This window comes from Rhincodon typus, chromosome 5 (assembly GCF_021869965.1).
Source record: "Rhincodon typus isolate 14 chromosome 5, sRhiTyp1.1, whole genome shotgun sequence".
NCBI lineage: Eukaryota > Metazoa > Chordata > Chondrichthyes > Orectolobiformes > Rhincodontidae > Rhincodon > Rhincodon typus.
Genome location: NC_063336.1, coordinates 102,842,786 through 102,863,221, shown reverse-complemented (window position 1 = coordinate 102,863,221; position 20,436 = coordinate 102,842,786). Strand labels below are relative to the sequence as shown.

The window sequence follows — 20,436 nt, the reverse complement described above, 5'->3', positions numbered from 1 at the left end:
GTCAGCTGAACAAGGAGTTTGAACATGTAGATAAAGGTGACCCATCAATGAGGTTTAAACATCTGTAAAGTTAATAGTTGTGAATCTTTCTTTTGTGGATAATTGTAATGAATTATTCTATTAGTCCTTGCATAGAGTCATAGAGTTGTACAGGACGGAAACAGAACCTTTGGTCCAACCAAGTGTAATATCGTTTGCGTTTTTCCTTTCTGTGCAGTAAACATTTATGTTCTTTTGTTAAAACACTTTGGCAGGCTCTTCTGAATATGTTCAGGGATTGAACTCCATGTTAAAGAGAAACAGAAAAATAAAACTATGGTCTAACAAATCTGGTTTCAAGCTGTGATCTGACGCATTGAACAATAGCATCAGCCGGAATCATAACAATTTTTAACCCTATATGTATTCACTCATCAGTACTTTGATGAATTTGAAAACATTAATATGTAAACATTCTGGGGTTTGGCATAATTAACTTATGAATCTCCTGATGCGTAGTGCTGGACAACATTTCAGTGCAGACTTCAAGATTGATCGGTTTTAGGGATAATTAATATCTATTGAGGGTAGCATTTTAAACATATGTTGATACGTTATGAGAAATGGGGATTTCTATTACCATCCAATTGTTTGTTATTGTCTTGTATTTACAGATCACTTGGAGGACTGCTCAAAAATATTAAAAAAAAATCCCTATCTAAACACAAAAGACAAGCTGTGAAATGTTGTTTACTTTTTTGGCTACAACTAACAATGTTTCATAAATAGGCTTTACGTGACACAAAGCAAGCCATAGTGAATGTGATCAGTTCAGAGACTCGACCAGTTTCCTAATATTTAATTTTCTTCTTACCAAAAAACTTTAATTATAAAACCAATAAGACTTTTAGGAGTCTATTTCAATGAACACGCCTGAAACAAAACACACTTAAAGGTCACAATCGTAAAGTCATGTATTATACACTCTTGTACATTTGTTTGTTTCCCCAAATCTTTGGAGTATTGCACATTTGTTACAGCATATGCATCTAACAAACCAGGCTGTAGGATAATTGAAATTTTCCAGACCAGCTGAAAGTCTGCCAATGTTGACCCTCTGGACTGTACTTTTGCCTGTTGTTGTGTCAATCTCTTGATTTTTGGATGGTACCTATAGATCCACACAGCAGGTGGGTTCTCTGTGGGAAAACTGAAAGCACATAAGATCCTTCAGCAGTCTTATCAAGGTCACAAACTCTGTACATTTCACTAAAGCCTTTACAAGCATTCCAACCGTTTGCATGTTGGTCAATTTCGCATATCTGATTCAGAGAAAGTGGGTGACTGCATAACAGTAAGTATTTCTGCCAATCGAACGATAATTCTATTTTGCCAATCTAAGCTCATTCATTCCAAATCAGCCCTAAAGACCAATCATTGTGATATCCAATTAATGCTGAAATGATTCCAGGTTTTCCACCTGCACCACTTTGTCTGAAAGTCAACTGATGAATATGTGTGAAGAATTTCAATCTTAAATATGCTTTTAACTAAGCCGAGCCAAGTCCCTGTGTTCAATTCTTGCAGCTTGGCTTAATTTTCTTGATTTGTATTTTCCATGCTGTTCACTGTTTGGCTTACAGTCGATCAGATCACCTGTCAGATATCTCCTTTCGAACCAACCCTTGGAGATCATGATTACTCATGGAGTACACAACTAGAGCTGTGAAGAATTAGAGTCATTGAGTCATAGAGATGTACAACATGGAAACAGATCCTTCAACCCAACTCGTCCATGCTGACCAGATATCCTAAATGAATCCAGCATTTGGTCCATCTCCCTCTAAACCCGTCCTATTCATATGCCCATCCAGATACCTTTTAAATGTTATAATTGTACCAGCTTCCTCTAGCAGCTCATTCCTCTGCGTGAAAATGTTGCCCCTTATGGTCCCTTTTAAGTCTTTTCCCTCTCACCTTAAATCTATGCCCTCTAGTTTTGGACTCCCCTTCCCTGGAGAAAAGACCTTAACTATTCAACCTATCCATGCCCCTTATAAATATCTATAAGGTCACCCCTCAGCCTCCAATGCTCCAGGGAAAATAGCCCTAGCCTATTCAGCCTCTCCCTATAGCTCAAACCCTCCAAACCCTGGCAACATCCTTGGAAATCTTTTCTGAACCCTTCCAAGTTTCACAACATCCTTCCTATAGCAGGGAGACCAGAAGTGAACCAAGGGAGTAACATCGATACTTTCCTCCTGCAATTCGTCAGAAATGTAGCACCTTCAAAACAGGTGAATAAAAAGGTATTTTTCTTCATTGAAGTATGGCTCCTACTTAATTGTTCCATTAATCATCCTAACAACATTCCTGTTTCATACAAGCGACTGATACTGTGGTTAACCAATTCTGCTTTACCAATCACACATCATGCGCTAGTATTGTTAATTGCTCTCTGTGTTAGACAAAACTCTTTAATCTCCTCAACCCTGCACAAAATGAAGTCCCACAAAGTGAAGACATTCTGCCTCTGATCTGTTTTCAGGTGGCACTGTGTAAAACATATAAATCTGACCTATCAAATCTTTACCCTTTGAGAGATAATCAGAGCATAGCTTGAAATTTAGAGGGAAAGGAACTCAAGGAGCAGAACGAGTTTTGTTTCAATCTCCCAGCTGGCAGTTAGATGTTTCCAAAGTAGTAAACCTTCCCCACTATTTGTAGTTTTGCTACCTCTGCTATGGGTGCTCAGTCCTTTGAGTATAGGCATTGGGACATTATGTTGAGGTTGTACAGGACATTGGTAAGGCCTCTTCTGGAAAACTGTGTCCAGTTATAGGAAGGATATTATCAAACTGGAGAAAGTTCAGAAGAGATTTGCCAGTATGGAAGGTTTGAGTTATAAGGAAAGACTGGACAGGCTGGGACATTTTTCACTGGAGCTCAGGAGGTTGAGACGTGACCTGATAGAAGTTTATAAAATAATGACAGTTTTAGATAGAATTGACAGTAATTGTCTTTTCCCTGAGATGGGGAATTTCAAGACTGGGAGGTTCATTTTTAAGTTGAGAGGAGAGAGATTTTAAAAAGACCTAAGAGGCAAATTTTTTTTACACAGAGGATAGTTTGCTTGTGAAATGAACTTCCTGATAGAGTGGTGAATGCAGGTACAATTACAACATTTAAAAAACATTTGGATAGATATATGAATAGGAAAGGTTTGGAGGGTAATGGGTCAGGAGCAGGCAGGTGGGACTAGTTTAGTTTGGGATTATAATCCGCATAGACTGGTTGGACAGAGGGTTCTGTTTCCGTACTGTATGACAATATGACTTGACTGAAAAAACAAGGTATTTCAAAGGGCTGCTTAGCAACAAAGTGTGACAGCAAGTCAGAAAAGAAGAAATTAGAGTGGATGAGGAAGGTATACTTTTAAGAGCATCTTATGAGGAGAGTGAGTTAGTGAGACAGGGAGGTGCAGGGAGGGTATTCTAGAGCTTAGATCTTAGGCAACAGACGACATGAACACCATTGGGTTGGCAACTCAAACTGGGGATGCTCAAGAGGCTAGAATTGGATGAGCATGGATATCTTTCTGGTTTTTGGGATTAGAAGAGGTTACAGAGATAAAGAAGGATGACATCTACAAGGGAATTGAAAAAAATGGATGAGAATCTTAAAATCAAGCCATTACTCGACCAGAGTCAATGTAATTTAAGTATAGAAATGATTGGTGAATGAGACAGAATGGGTTCAAGACAAGGACAGCAGAGGTTTGGATAGTCCTAGGTTTATGGAAGATGGAATGTGACAGACAACCAGATGTGAATTAGAATAGCCAAGTCCAGAGATAACTCGATTATGAGTGAGGTTTTCAGCAGTAGATGAATTGAGGGAGAGCTAATGCTAGATGTTGTTATTGAAAATTGGCACAATGTCTAGTGTTAGCATGAATATGCATCAGAAGTTTATTTCAAGGTCACATGTGACACCAAGGTGGTGAAGATTGTCAAGTGGACTCTGATCAGTAGAGCTGTTGGCATCTAGAATGCACCTGTTAATTATGACTGACAATTAATTGCTAAATGTTGCTTAAATTAACAAAAAAGCAGGTTGACTCTAATTGATAAAGGCATTATCCTGAGAAATTAACCAAAGAATGGCTGCCATCTATCTTGTTGTATTGAAGTAAGTGCATTGTGCATACGTGTTATTTCTGTCTGTGATGAACAGGACCCTGTGTATTAATATACACAGCTTCAATACAAACAAGTGCACCATGCTGTAAGCCTGACAGACAATGTAACTCCTTCAGACCACTACATCTGAAACGTTAATTCTGCTTTCTTTCCACAGATGCTGCCAGATATGCTGAAGTTCTCCAGCAATTTCTGTTTTTGCTTCAGATCTTCAGCACCCACAGTTCTTTGTTTCTATTATGAATAAATGTGAGGTATTGGTGGTGGATGGTGCCCTCACTGGTGAAAGGCTATAGATGGGTCGAGAGGAATGAGGACATTATAGTTTTTAAAGACACAAAGGATATCATTTCTGATTTTGTTAAGAACTGTTTCAGTCCTGAAGTGGGATGAAAACCTAACTGTAATGACACAAACAAGGCATTCCAAGAAAAATGGACAGAGAGTTGAGAGGTTACTATAGATTCAAGGGCTAAAGAAATTCATGGAAAGAGTGCTTATCTCTTCTAAGACAATACTTAAGTCATTTAAATAAGAAGACTTCCCAAGCCCTTTGATTTCTTTTTAGATTTCTGCCTAGCTCTTACCTACCCGAGTGTCTCAGCTTTATTGAAACCATTGCTCGTCATCCCAAAAAGACATTGTTGAAAGTAAAAAGATCCATGATTTACATCACATATTAATTTTTTATTTAACTAATTTAGAGAAGAATTACATTTGGTGCTAAAAAACAGTTTAAAGAAAACGTCCATAAGTAATATTGTAAAGCAGTATCAAGCAGGAATATAACATTTTGATTTGATGCTGCCTTTTAAAGAACGTTTGCCTCTTACTTATGTCTTTTTGTGTCTGTTTTTCCATAATTTCGACTAGACACCAATAGCTCAGGATTACAGAAGAGGTCGCTGGCTAATAACAAAGGCAGAGAGATCTTTTCTCATATCAAATATCAGTCTGAACGCTGAACCCTCAACAGTGGTGATGCTTAAAAGGCTGACATTAGGTAGGTATATCACACTAAAGGCATTCATTTAAGCTTAAAACATGCCTGTATTGTGCACCATGCAATCTTCTTGTTCTGATTGCCCTCCAGGATGTTGGCAGAGCTTCTTTGGAATATCAAATTCGTTGTAAATAACCAGATAGCGTGTGATACTGAAACCCGTGCAGTGAATTTCCCATTTAAAATTGGTATAAAGGGTAATATTTCTGATGCAAATTTAATGGATATGGGGCCCCAAGCTTCCAGTTGCCTACCACTTTAACACATCACCATGTTCCCTGGCCAACTTCTCTGTCTCAGGTTTGCTGCAGTGCTCCAGTGAGGGTCAGCGCGAGCTGGAAGAATAGCATCTCATTTTCCACTTGGGCGACCCTGCAGCGTTCAGGGATCGACATCAAGTTCATTAACTTTAGAGTCTGATTCTATCCTTCCACACTTTTTACCCACCCCCACACCCAGTCCTGTTATAGGTTGGAACAAAAACAGAAGTCGCTGGAAAAGCTCAGCAGGTCTGGCAGCATCTGTGAAGAAAAAAATCAGAGTTAACGTTTCGGGCCCGGTAACAGTTCCGAGGAAGGGTGACCGAACCCAAAACGTTAACTCTGATTTTTTTCTTCACTGATGCTGCCAGACCTGCTGTGCTTTTCCAGCAACTTCTGTTTTTGTTCCTGATTTATACAGCATCCGCAGTTTCTTTCGGCTGTTATAACATGGGTTGCTTTTAGCACAGTTGTACCCATTCTCAAACATTCCTAGGCCCATTATCACATTATATGTGCTGCATTCAGTATAGCTAACTCATTTTCTCACTCTTAGCTTGTATGATCTCTTATTCAGCTTTTCTTATGCTTCTGGCCTACTATGCATTATCTCCCTGTTTACCTACCCCTTACATATCTCTCTCTTTCTCTCTGGGCTCCATCTCCATCCTTTCCTCACCCCACCACCCGCTCCACCATGCCCCCACTTCAGCTTCAGCCTAAGTACCATATTTCCCTAGCTACTAACAGTTCTGATGAAGAGTCACCAAACTCAAAGCAGGAAATCTATTTTCTTCTCAGACAGCTGCCAGACCTACTGAGTTTCTCCAGCAATTTCTGTTTTTGTTTTATGCTAGCCTGTGGCTTGACTAGTCTGTGAGACAACTCTCCTAATTCTGACACTAGTCCCCAGAAGTTAGTCAGGACGACCTTGTGGGGTCAGCAGTATTGTGTTTGCTATTGTTGCCTAGGCTGATGCTAGGTGGTCTGTCTGATTTAATTTGGACTTTAGGAATCTTTCTCGCGGTGATACAACTAAGTAACTTATTTGGACATTTTGGAGGTCAGTCAAGAGTCAAACACATTGCTGTGGGTCTGGAGTGATTAGAATTATAGAACCTGACAATGTGGAAGCAGGCTATTCAACCCATCAAGTCCACACTGACCCTCCAAAGAGCATCCCACCCAGACCGACCCACCAACCCCCAACCCTATCCCTGTAACCGTACATTTCCGATGGCCAATCCAGCTAACCTGAGCATCGTTGGACTGTGAGAGGAAACCAGAGCACCCAAAGGAAGCCCATGCAGACACGGGGAGAGTGTGCAAACTCCACACAGACAATTGCCTGAGGGTGGAATCAAATCTAGGTCCCTGGTGCTGTGAGGGAGCAATGCTAACCACTGAGCCACCGTGCTGCCCCTACTGTTAATAAAATAGGAGAGTAAATTGTGTGTTTCTGTGGGCTATATATGTTGTATATTAAATCATATTAGACCACGCCACATTAAACCTTTAACTTAAAGTCATTCCTATTTGACTGCCTTGACTACCATCAACAACTATTCACTTGTCCCAGTTTAAGGAAACCTACGTGGCTTTAGCTCTGAGTCTTATTTTGCTACCTTCATCTGGTGCAGACTGTGTGCCAAAAACTGTATTTAAGCTGTCTTATTTATACTTAGCGCAGTAATTGTTATTTCCATAAAGGGAAAAATGGTCTCCTTAGATTAAGTGGTGCCAAAAATGTTATAGTTACTTTAACACCAAAAAAGGTTTTACTATGTGGGTGACAGCTTAGGTGTGGGATGTCTTGAAGTACCTCAAACTCAATTGTTTCTGTGAATACAGCTCCAGTACACAGTCCACCAGCTGTGCCTCTGGTTTAAGTTTACAAACAGAATGGTTTGCTTCATCAGCTCATACTCCTGTACAAACAACAACAGGAAAACCAGGCCCAACCATTTCATAACAGTGATCCTGAAATGTTAAACCTCTGGACAAACAATTGAACAGTAGGAGAATAGAGAAATTGAAATGTGTAAATAAGAATAAATTTTAATCTTCACAACTGTTACACAAGAATTAAAGACAGGTCACATGGTCAGTTCTAATGTGGGCAAAATTTCACGTCGACAGTCCTCCAACCAGTGTTAGTATAAACCTTGGTTTCACTTGCCCCTTGCCCGTGGAGTGAGAGAACATTTTTCTCTGGGACCCACTGTGTAGCTGACACAAGTCCACCAATTGAAGACAGCATTCAGCCAATGATGTGAGTAGGACATGGATGCCACTTCTGTAGTCAACTGGGCACATTGGAGAAGACTGCCAGAGCAGGACGAGGTGGAATGGAGCAGAGTAGAGTGGGCACTGGGGAGGGTGGACACTGGCAGAGCAAGTGAACACTGGACAGAGCAGTGCAGGTACTGGGAAGATAGAAGCCAGCTCATAGGGACATTGCACCTCCAAGTCATACAGCAAATCATACCAACTTGGACATATATTGCAGTTCTTTTATTGTCACTGGGTCTAAATTATGAAACATCTTGCCTAGCAGCATTTCAGTGTAAAATCTCACTGGAATTTAGAAGAAGGAGGGGGGATTTCATAGAAACATACAAAATCCTGATGAGACTGGACAGGCTAGATGCAGGAAGAATATTCCCAATGTTGGTGAAGTCCGGAACTAGGAGTCACAGTCTAAAAATAAGGGATGAGCCATTCAGGGTTGAGATGAGGAAGACTTTCTTCACTCAGAGAGTGGTGAATCTGTGGAATTCTCTCCCACAGAAAGCTGTTGGGGCCAATTCCTTAGATATATTCAGGAGGGAGCTGGATGTGATCCTTGTGCCTAAAGGGATCAAATGGTATGGGGAGAAAGCAAGAATGGGATACTGAGATTGCATGATCATATTGAATGGTGGTGCAGGCTCAACAGGCTGAATAGCCTACTCCTGCATCTATTTTCTATGTTTCTGAGTCAAAGTATTTTACCTCATGGGCTGTGGCGGTTCAACATGAAAGTCCATTACCATTTTCTCAAGGACACAAATGATGGCTGCTAGAATGGCATGTGAGACAATCTATTTTACTGAGCTTGCCTTTACCAGGAGTGCGTTTATGGGCTGTAACTATATTGGAACAGTTAATGAGTAGTAGTTAATATCTATACTATTTGGTTAAACATTTTGATAGAGTTAAGCCAATTCCTTTCATTTCTTTTTATTTTGTCTATATTTTAACTATAGTGTAAAAATGAAGTGTGTTTGCTTAATGTTGATAGTTTGACCAATTGAATTGCATCTGGAATACACTTACGTATAAAAGAAGAAAAAGTTAGGGTCTAGGTTACCTTCTTAATTTATTTTGAGGGGTTTGGGTCTGTTTCATAACACTGTTCACACAAAATTTTATGATGGATGGCAATCCTGTAGAAAACACTGGAATCAGTGATAGGTTTATCAAACAACTTTGCATCCAACTTCACCCATTTCCAATGAGGCACCCGCCACATTGCCAAACCTAGACGACCAACTTTGATCAGACTCATTCTCATCTCAATTATTTCATGACAAAAAATCATATTGCTCAAAATCTAAACCATTGAAGAAATGAAGAGATAGATCACTGAAAATACTTGGCAGACCAATTAGCTTCAGAAAAAAACAAAAAAGTTTAATATTTTTAGAGTAACCTTTCATCAGAAGAATCCAGAAGGGTTTCCTTACATTCCTTTTTTCAGATGATGGCCAACTTCCTCTCCTTTTTTTTGTTTTGCAGCTTTCGTTTTAGCAACAGCATATTAACTGGTTTTCTTCCCTTGTGAAAATGAACTCAGAATGCATTCTCAGAGGCTCCACGAATGAGTCATGTGCCTTTCTCAGAAGTGAATTTTTTTTTTTAATTCACTTGTGTGACACGGGTGTCGTTGGCTGGCTAACATTCTTATTGCTTGCCCGTGGTTTGCTCTTGAGAAGGTGGTAGGGAGCTGCCTTCTTGAACCACTGCAGCCCATGTGGCCTGGGATTCTGGGACCTTAATATTGGATGAATTAATCCAATAACACAAAGCAGAACAAAAATTTGCTTTCGTTCTCTTCTCTCCCTGAAGCATGAAGAACCCCATGTACAAACTTCCATCACCACTGTTCTAATTGATTATTTATTAAATATTCAAGTGCATTTTGACGTCTATGCTTAATCCATTGGGTGATTTGTATTCAGTGATTTTTCTTTTCCAGCTTCAGGAATGATTACATTACTGACAGTGAAGAACTTTTGCTGTGAATATAACCATTAAAGTTTTTCTCTAATTAGAGGAAACAGTCATTCCATTACACACCATCTCACTGAATTGGAAAAAAAATGCCATTAATTCTCGCCCAAAGCACCACTGGTTATCGATCTGAATGCTGAGTGATGCAAATGCACACTATAAATGAGGGTAGTCAGAAGGGAAAGATCCCACAGGGGGAATCAATACGTAGCAAAGGGTAATGAGACTTGCGTTCAGAAGGCTGTACACAGCTCACTGAATACCAGCACCTGCCTGAAGCATGCAGAACTGGCCACAGGCATTTGCAATCAACATATTAAGCAGCCAGTTAAGAAAACCATTGAGGCTATAGGTAATTTAGAAGTACTTCTTAGTGAAATGTACAGTTTTTGTAGATTGTCTATGAATCATTTTCGGAAGTTCATTTTCATTGTATTTACACTGGAAGGGTCATAGGCGATGAAGGATGAACAATAAATGCTGGCCTAGCCAGTGATGCACACATCCATAGAATAAATTAAGCAAAACGAAAGGGAGAGGGTGATTGCAGCGGTGGTGGAAGCAAAGCAGATTGCCCACAATAACATTTAAAATGAGGATGCCCCATGTGCATTGACAGGAGCCAACACAGAAATGTACAGTGGCTGGCAGCTACCGTTCTCAATTCTTCAAAATGTGCCTTGAAATCCTCTGTCACCCATTCTATACACTTTCCCTCAGCAAAGAGGATGTGCTGATAGAGCAAACAGCATTATTCACATTTTGTAACATCAGCAGTAATGTTGCAATATTCTTATTGGATGTCAGAAGTCGTCCAAAGGGCATTTCAATCCAAACTGATTTAAGGGCCAAGGTCAAAACCTTCCAAAGTAATTCAAGTTGCCCTGTCAGGATTAACTCATTAGATTCAATGTTCCTTCCTTGATATCTAGTTGTGATTTTAATTGTCCAGCAGAGTAATATGGATACCTGCTGTATATGTGCTCTGCTCAGAGATTAAATCAAGAGAGAGACAGGTGATTTGAACCCTGAAAAGTATGGGCTTGGTTCAGGTGAAACAGGAATCCAAACCTTCTTAAATTTACCCACTTCTGGATTTAATGGAGATGAGAGGCACAAAAGCAGTCTGTTGTTGAAACATTTTAAGTAATGTAATCATTCTGAAGCTGGAAGAGAAAAATCACTGAATACAAATCACCCAATGGATTAAGCAAAGACGTCAAAGTGTACTTGAATATTTAATAAATAATCAATTAGAACAGTGGTGATGGAAGTTTGTACGTGGGGTTCTTCATGCTTGAGAGAGAAAGGAACAAAACCAACTTTTGTACTGCTTTGTGTTTTTAGATTAATTCTTTCAATATTAAGGTCCCAGAATCCCAGTGCACATGGACTGCAGTGGTTCAAGAAGGCAGGTTACCATGACCTTCCAAGGGTAACCAGGGATGGGCAATAAAAATTCTGGCCAGACAGTGACGCCTACGTCCCATGAGTGAATGAAAAAAAAAATGAGGTGGAATGCCTTTGCTTTAATGGGTTGTTTTTCTTTCAGCTTATCCTGACTGCAGTTACCAGGCCCAGGAAATCCAGCAGGCAGAAGGAGCTGAAAAGGTGAGATCCATTAGATAAGTGTCTTAGAGCATAGTTTGTTCCTTACAAAAATCACTCCAAAGATGACAGACTCCCGTCACAAAGATAGATCAGAAAAGCTGAAGCAATTCTTCTCAGAGAATTGAAGAGAAGGGAGAAGAGAAGGGAGAAGAGAAGAGGAAAGAGAAGAGAAGATTTAACATCAGTGCTCAAAATCATGAGACAGCCAGACAGCATAGATAAAGAGAATTCACTCCCTTTGGCAGAGGGGTCAAAAACCAGAGGGCACTAACTAAACGTGATCAGCAAAAGAAGCAAAGATGACATGAAAAAATATTTCCACACAGCGAGCGGTTAGGATCTGGAATATGCCGTCTGACAGTGTGATGGCATAGATTCATTCATGGCTTTTGAGGGAGGCTAGGCTAAGTTCCTGAAGAGAGAGAAAAGGAATTACAGGGTTACAGGGAAAGGGAAAATGTGTGGGAAAAGTTGAGTGGCTGTTGCAGTTGAATAACCTTCCTATGATTCCAAGATTGTGGGCTGGGAGGAACAGGATTGCTTGCTCCAGACCAAACAAGCTAACCTGTAAACTCCACCATGTCTGCTCCCTCACAAGCTCGACTGAAGTACCCAACCACACTGCCTCTGACTCCAGGCCGGCTGTTTGGTGGGAAACCTCAGCAAAAAATGTTCACAGCTCAAATACGTCTGCCATTTTTAACATTTAAGAAAAACACATCTCCAGCGTCGCTGCAATGACCCCCAACCCCTACACGGCAGTCCCATAAATATCAGGACTCTGGATACAATGACCAATGTACATTAAAGCAATATATTAGTTCTGAAAATAGTTTCAAGGCTTTTTAAAAAACAATATAAATAATCACAACAGTATGGTACCTATAAAAAAATGAATTAACAAACAGGATAATGTTTTCCATTTTCTTTATGGGGATTATGTTTTCTTTCTGAGCCTATGAAAATAAATAATCCATCACAAAATAATGTGACATTGCGTTGAAACAGCTTAGAGTTGTTAATATTATGAACAAAAATTATTTTATACGTTTTGATATTTATATCATACAAGTAGACATAATTCAGCATATAAATGATAGATTCATTTGCAATCAACATATTAAGCAACCAGTTAAGAAAACCATTGAGGTTATAGGTAATTTAGAAGTATTTCTTAGTGAAACGTACAGTTTTTGTAGATTGTCTACGAATCATTTTCGGAAGTTCATTTTCATTGTATTTACACTGGAAGGGTCATAGGCAATGAAGGATGAACAATAAATGCTGGCCTAGCCAGTGATACACACATCCATAGAATAAATTAAGCAAAACGAAAGGGAGAGGGTGATTGCAGCGGTAGTGGAAGCAAAGCAGATTGCCCATAAAAACTCAGAAAAAAAAGTCCATTCAGATTTGATTGATCAAAGTGCACGATACGCTGAATAATTTTTCACATTTTTATGCAGCTACCTATTTAGCTTTTCATTCAGCATTTCCTGGGAAGCAGTCTTTTGAGTCAGTCTCTACCAGTTGTAGTTAAAAATCAAATGGTGGAGGGAAGAAGGGAGGGCACAAGCACAAATTAATAGGTGATTGAAACCTGGCGATCTCTGTATCGGGGATGTCTTTGTCCCAGAGCCCCTGCCGAAAATTAGGCTGCTGCCACATTATTAAGTGAAAATCAAGATCTCAAGAAGATTTCTGTCTCTGCTCATCTGACAACACACAATATTCTGCTTCTGTCACACACTAAGGGTAAGACAAACTGAGAAGTGACCATTTATAACAATATTTAAAGGGGTTCTCAGAGAAAACTGGAGAAGCAGAAATTCTGCTTACATTATATAATTTCCTTTTCAATGTGTTCTACAGGCTGCGAGATGTTTGGAATTTTTTAAAAGGAACTCTGAGAATGCACTGTTTTCTTCATGGACATCATTCTGGGAATCTCTCTAGATAGAGGAGGAAGCAGCACAAAGAGTTACAATGAGATTAAGCTGATCTCACACCTCTCTCTCAGTCATCATAGAGTCATACAGCATGGAAACAAAACCTTTGGTCCAACCAGTCCATATCGACCATTATCCCAAACTAAACCAGGCCCATCTGCATGCGTTTGGCCCATATCCCTCCAAACCTTTCTTACTCATGTACTTATCCAAATGTCTTTTAAACATTGTAACTTTTATCCACCTCCTCCTCATGAAGTTCATTAAACACAGGAACCACACTCTGTACAAAAAAAAGTCCCTCATATTTTTTAAATCTTTCTCCTCTCACCTTAAAAATATGCTCCCTTGTCTTGAAAACCCCACTTTAGGGAAAAGACACTTGTCATTCACTTTTCTATACCCCTCATGATTTTATAAACCTCTATAAGGTCACCCTCTACCTCCTACACTCCAGTGAAAAGGATCCCAGCCTATTCAGCCTCTCCGTTCCCAGCGACATGCTGGAAAATCTCTTCTGAACCCTCTCCAGCTTAATAATATCCTTCCTGTAACTGGGCGACCAGAACTGGACACAGTACTCCAGAAGAGGCATGCATCCAAAAAAGACACAGGGATTCAGGCCCATGTTCTCCAACAATTCCGCTGAAAATTAGCAAGACACATCTCACAGTTATCATATCAATTACGGCTGTGGGTCAAAGTTATAACTCTCATATTGTGATTTAAGACTGCTATGCTACTACGTCTTTCCCATACAGTATTGAGAACAAAAGGTAGATTACCAGCCTTTGTTCTTGTGATTGACAATTTTCGACATCACAATAAAAATTGCCATTTTTAAGTTTTCATTTGTCATTGTACAGCCCTTAATGATTTTATATAGCCCCAATTTTGCAGCAAAACACTCCTGTGAAGACCCTCTAACAGCAGAATGTGCAGATGCATAATCGCTAACAATAGTCTTGTTGGTCAAGTATAAACTATTCACTGTATGAACTTTGAATCTGATAGCATTGGCGTGTTCAAAAGCAGGCATCTGGTAACCGAACCATGATTTAAAACATTTACAAAGGTACAACTTCAGTCAAATTAATTCAAGGAATATTAACTGTTCAAATTAGCCTCTGTGAACTACAAAGAACAGGTGTGTACGTGAGATGAACTGTCCCTATTGTTTTGCAACAAGCCCTTTACATTTCCTCACTGCAGCTCATATCCATTAAATATAATTTCATAGGATCATCAGAGCTTGGAAGGGCAGATCAAACAAGCCCTAAAATCCCAGCTGTTCAGACCCAATTCAACCAAAGTACAAACTGCATCCTTACCTTGCTAATTTATTCCATTTGTGAGATGCAAACGTCATTCTTTCTCTATGCTTGACTGTTCTTTTTTATTCAATCTTTATTGTAATATAGAATTTATTAAATTATGGCATTCGATGATGTTTTAATATATTAATAATTTATAATATATTTCAATAGGGTTTAAAATCTATAAAGTTGGCTACATAAGATTAAAAGCAGATAGCTTTCATTAATGGTAATATACAAATTCATAATGATACTGTAGGCTAGATTTTAACCATTCACCTTCCTCCCCCTCACTGCCAGATTGAAATGTGCAGAGGGTTAAAATTGAAGCAGTGCCTTATGAATGACGTTTATGCTGCACACTTCCCAATACACCACAAATCCATAAGAAATAGGAACAGGAGTAGGCCAATCTGGCCTCTGGTCCTGTACGCTCCAACAAGGGGAAACATCCTCTCAGCATTTACCCTGTCAAGCCCCTTAAGAATCCTACATGTTTAGAGCATTCAGTTCATAGTTAGATAGCTGGCCCATGGGTAATTTCACGTCAGTGTCCAAATTGATATTCCACTGTAGGATCGAGCATTGACAAAATAGAGGAGGCTACTATGCAGAGGAGCAGAAGATCAGTGCAAAACCTTTGGGATAGCAGTCTTGAGCCTCATGGCGCCAGGGATCCAGGTTTGATTGGAGCCTCAGATGACTGTCTGTGTGGAGTTTGCACATTCCCCCTGTTTCTGCGTGGGTTTCCTCCAGGTGCTCCGGTTTCCTCCCTCAGTCCAAAGACATGCAGGTTTGGTGGATTGGCTGTGCTGAATTGCCCATAGTGTTGAGGGATATGCAGGCTAGGTGGATTGGCTGTGGTAAACTCAGGGTTACCAGGATAGGATAAGGGGGGTGGGTGGAGATGGGTCGAGGTGGGATGGTCTTCGAAGGGGCGGTGTGGACTCGATGGGCCAAAGAGCCTGCTTCCACACTGTAGGGATTCATGATTCAATGAAACTCTTCTGAATTCATCTCAGCAAAGAAGATTCAGACTTCTCGATTTTGTGGAAAGAATTTACAGACAAACTGTTTCTTGCAATGTGGAAGGATATGGTGCTAGCAGCGAGACCAGAACTTTAGACCAGTCTCTCAAGATTCAACCATGGCAAGAAAGTTAACATACTTCTCCTTCACTGAACATCCTAACATTGATTATTTGCAAGTACAAAATCCTTTGTTCCCTTTAACACACTGTGACCAACACACATATCAAATGCAACAACTCAAAAGCAAAATATTGCAAATTCTGGAAATCTGAAATACAAACAGAAAATACTGAAAACACTCAGCAGTTCAGATAGCATTTGTAAAAAGAATCAAAGTTAGAGTTTCAGGTTATTGACCCTTCCATTTAATAATTGTCCTGCAGCATTAACAGGTCATCGACCTGAAACATTAGCTTTATTTCTCTCCACAGATGTTGCCTGACCTGCTAAGTATTTCCAGCATTTTCTGCTTTTATTGCTTGTATGTTTTGCTCAATTCCACTGGGAGACTTGTTAGTTTTTGCTCAATCCATTTAAAAATGTTGCAGGCCGAAGTTGTACACAATGCCTATTTAAGGCAAAGCACCAGACCAGGTATCCAACATTAAGAAGTCCAATCTATGCCATGCCATAATGAGGACACACTCTGCTCATGTCATAGGTGATGGAGACATCAAGCTTATTGGCAATTGAACATCCACACCAGATGCAACAGCATTACAGTTTCCCATTCCATAAGCATTATTTCCATACAATTCGCAATATGATGAGATAAGGTACAGGATGACAATGAGGAAGAAGACGAGTGATGGAGTGATGGAGCTTCTTCCTTGCAAATTATAAGGATGATAAAGATGAGCAGGAGGAAAATGGAGACTGAGAAGAAGTCAAGTTGAAGCCTCCAGGTAAAATCCTGGACTGAGATCCGGCTCTGTTTTTTCCTTTCCTTGCAAGTTACACAATTTCACCTTGCAGCATCTGCATTTTCATGTTTATATCAGTTCAGGTGTTATGGCACTGGATGAATCTATAAGTATGAAAAAGTCATGTGGCAAAGGATGATCACAGCAGGCCAAGCAGCATCAAAGGAGCAGGAAGGCTGACGTTTCGGGCCTAGACCCTTCTTCACTTCCTGCTCCTCTGATGCTGCTTGGCCTGCTGTGTTCATCCAGCTCTACACCTTGTTGTCTCGGATTCTCCAGCATCTGCAGTTCCTACTATCTCTGGCAAAGGATGGTTAGCTTTTAGAAAGTAATTGGAGGAGAAGGTTATTTTGGCTACATTGACTCTGAGTGCAGTCTCCAAGCAAGTGTGGCAATTGACTATTGAGAGTCTGGAACCTTCAGCCCTCAATTGAGGCAACATCAGAGATACTGAATGTTCTTTTCAGCCATGAATGGAGCACAGGACAATTACATTGGATTACAGAGCACCCACCTCTCTCCCATCCTAATTAAGATGCCTCCCTGGACCAGGAGTTCTATTTCACTCCTGAAACATTGATTGCAATTCTGTAGCTGTGTAGAAGAAATTAGACAGATCTTAGAGTATGAATTTCCATACCTTGAAGGCCAAATGTGGATTGCTTTCTCTCAGGGATTTCAAGTGCTATTCAGGCAGATATCCAAATGGTCTTTGAGGATCCAGGTGCAGGGTCCAAGGCCCAGGGGAAGAGCTGATCTGTTACTGTATGAAGCTTTATCTTTCATACCAGCCATTCATGCCGGTCTTTGAGCTTCCCTATTAAGGCAGTTGTCTTATAAGAAGTGAAATTAGGCTCCTGAGAAACAAAGTCCAAAGATGCAGCTTAAAGCATCCTGCTACCAGAGGCAAGCCACAGTGAGAGAAGGACTAAGTCGATCCCAGCACTCTCTTCGAAATTCTTCAGCCCCTCACAATCCTCAGGTGTTCCTAGGAGAAGCATCTAAACAGAAGAAAAAAGTAACATTGCTCCAGGGAAGGAGTTAGAAAGGATTAGATTGGCTTAACTGCATTTCGAGTTTGCTGGACAAAGCAATGTGCTCTTGTTTTATCTTTTGTTATTAACAGTCATATGAAAGAGTGTGGATTAATGTTATCCTGGCAATTTGTTTTGAAATAGCTGTGCAAAAGCAAAAATGAGATGTTCTAGAATGTGTGTTGGACTGAAAGATTGGTCCGTTAAATGTCAAATAGAAAAAGATTTATCATATTGATGATGATGATATTAGACTGTTATTTAAAAGGCTTCAGTAATTAGGTATCTCCTGATGTCCCTTGCAGTGGGTCACTGAGGTGCTCTCTAAGTACAGGCATCATGATGAGCTCTTCCATATTGTTCTGCCTCCAAACCTACAGAAAACCAAGTCCAGGCTTTCTATGCTTTGGGGAACTGCATTCCAATCATATTCTGATGATGCAAATGATCCAATTTCATGTGATGCTCTTGCTTATCAGTGCAGATGTGGCAGCTCATGGTCACTGCTGAATTTAGCCACAACTCAGTGTCTAAGCCATTACTTTTGGAGCATTGAAAAAGCTAGTTGTGAGGAATAAATGCAGTCAAAAGTTAATCTCATTCCACACACTTGAATAAATTCCACAAATAACAAATCACCAAACAACAAAAATGTCTTCAACAAACTTCCCTCCCCTCATGTGAGTGGTATAAATATGATTTTATAATAAGACACATTTCGAGGATTATTGTTAATGAGTATGCAGTGATGCTAAATTTGCAAGCCATGCACAAAAAGGTAATTGGTACTTTAATGGCTATTCTGTTAAGCAGTCATAAACAATTTCATACTAAAGAACAGTCAGTGTGCTTGGAGTGAGGGTATTATGATTGCCATTAAAATATGACCAAAAAATGTAATGTGTAGCGCAAAACATAATTCAACTTACTATTTTGTACTTAATGGGTGCCATGCACTGTGAATGAATATTTTCACTTTTGGATTTGTTTGGGGATGTTTAGGAAGCATTTATTCAACTCACTGTGGGTTGTGCACTTTCATTGAGCTGATCATTGCAAATTAGACAGAATCCTGATTGATAGACAGGCATTTATTATCACTTTCATCAATGTATGTTACCTTTGCAGTTTCCATCTGGTGAGTTTCACAAAAAAACAACTGCCAATAAGTAGTTGCATAAAACGTATTGATCAATTATCTTGCTTTCTGTGAACGAAAACTATTCTTTCTCTGAAAAGAAAATCAACTTGCATGCATTTGAATTTAACAGAGTTGAAAAGTTTGTTAGAGATTGACTGCAAACTTTGCCTATGAGTTTAGAAGAGTGAATATTCACCCAATGAAAGTTCCAATTCAGAAATCTTGTGCCCGGACCCACCAGGCACATTTTGCACACTGAATTTATCAGGAATCCTGACTGATGAATGAGAAAATGCTTGTTGAAAAGATGTTTATGATTATCAGCTGCTGTGCACCATATGAGACAATGCTGCTGGATTTTGGTGGTTTACGTGATGCAAGTGATGTGATCGCCCGAAACCTTTTGACATAAATGACATTTTGGAGTTGTGAAGGATTTTTTTTAAAACCAAAAACAGATGTTTCAAAATCAAGCTTTAGTTGAGTACATATGTAATGGATTTTTTTTTTTTATAAAGGCAAAATGCAGCCATCCCTTTGTTTGCTTGTGTAAGCTAACTGTTAAAATTTGTCGGAATCCATCACACATTCTTTTGCTCATGTCATGGTGTCCACTGTGTTTGAAATGATTCAAAAAGATTAAAACCATATTGGTCAAACATGCTGTCATGATGCTGTAGAGAAGTGTTTGTGGTAGTGAATAAACAAGTTATTTTAGGAAATAGTATTACAAAAACAAGGTGGCTTTAAATTTCGCCTTGGAGCTTTATCCGCTCACAACTGCATTCCAAGTTCAGATCCAGCTGAAATAGTGGAAATGGAGTAACTATTTGCAAAGAGCTAAGTGTTAGGAGTCTCAATACTGTGCCTGGATAACATAACGTCAAAATAGACACAAGATGGAACTAATTATCTACCCATTGCCTCAGATGCTGAGAAGACACAGCAGTAAAAACGTCCGATTAGATCAGGAATATTCTCAATTTAGAATGCATTCTGGTAGTATCCACTCTGTACAATACCAGACTTGAAAGTCCCCAAGGCTGCTGAATGCAAAATTACAAAATGATGAAATGCATTATTTCCCAGTATTTTACCAAACCTGCCTTTAAACAACAAAATTATGAATGAGAAGCCAAAATGTTTTGAAACTGCATATGTCCAAGATATAGCTCGCAACTGGCACACTGACATTGGCAAACATTGTGCATACCGTCTGTGTCTTACTATGTTATTTGTCCAGCTAAATGGAGCAAAAGTAATTTTCCTTTGTCTAACAACCCAGATTCAAGTTCTTTCAATTCCATTTTGCTTTAAGGGACTTCCTGCCATTCTGGTTTTACAATCACAGTGCGCAGGCCATAAATCAGAATGAGAGAAACCGATAATGACCCCCATCCAGATTAGTCTAATTAGCAGTAGAGGATTGCTACAATCCTCTACAAGCTTTGACAAGAAATCATTGTCAAAAGGGTCCCTGGTGTCATAACCTAATGTTTTTGCTGCTTCCTCATTGACTGGTGTAAGGGGCATCGCAAATGACTGAATATTGATATATTTGTTCCAGCTAGTTTAACACATTGTTATACTCACCATGTCTTAACTCTACTCCCATTTTCAAATAAAGAACTAATCACTCAACCTAGCTCCCATGTAATAACACGGTGACACGGTGACACAACCTAGCTCCCATGTAATAACACGGTGACACA

General features: G+C 39.6%; 2 long non-coding RNA genes across 3 annotated transcripts in view; one reads left to right on the top strand and one right to left on the bottom strand.

Moving 5' to 3' along the window:
• Nucleotides 1-850: 850 nt before the first annotated feature.
• Nucleotides 851-20,436, bottom strand: part of LOC125483194 — a 33,790-nt gene continuing 14,204 nt past the window's right edge. For both annotated transcript variants that reach the window (XR_007262150.1, XR_007262151.1), the window contains one exon: nucleotides 851-1,702. This is a non-coding gene — a long non-coding RNA (uncharacterized LOC125483194). The remainder of the gene's footprint in view (nucleotides 1,703-20,436) is intronic.
• LOC125483195 lies at nucleotides 5,109-13,447 on the top strand. The gene is made up of 3 exons (XR_007262152.1): nucleotides 5,109-5,184; nucleotides 11,272-11,330; nucleotides 13,203-13,447. It is a non-coding gene; the product is annotated as an uncharacterized LOC125483195 (long non-coding RNA).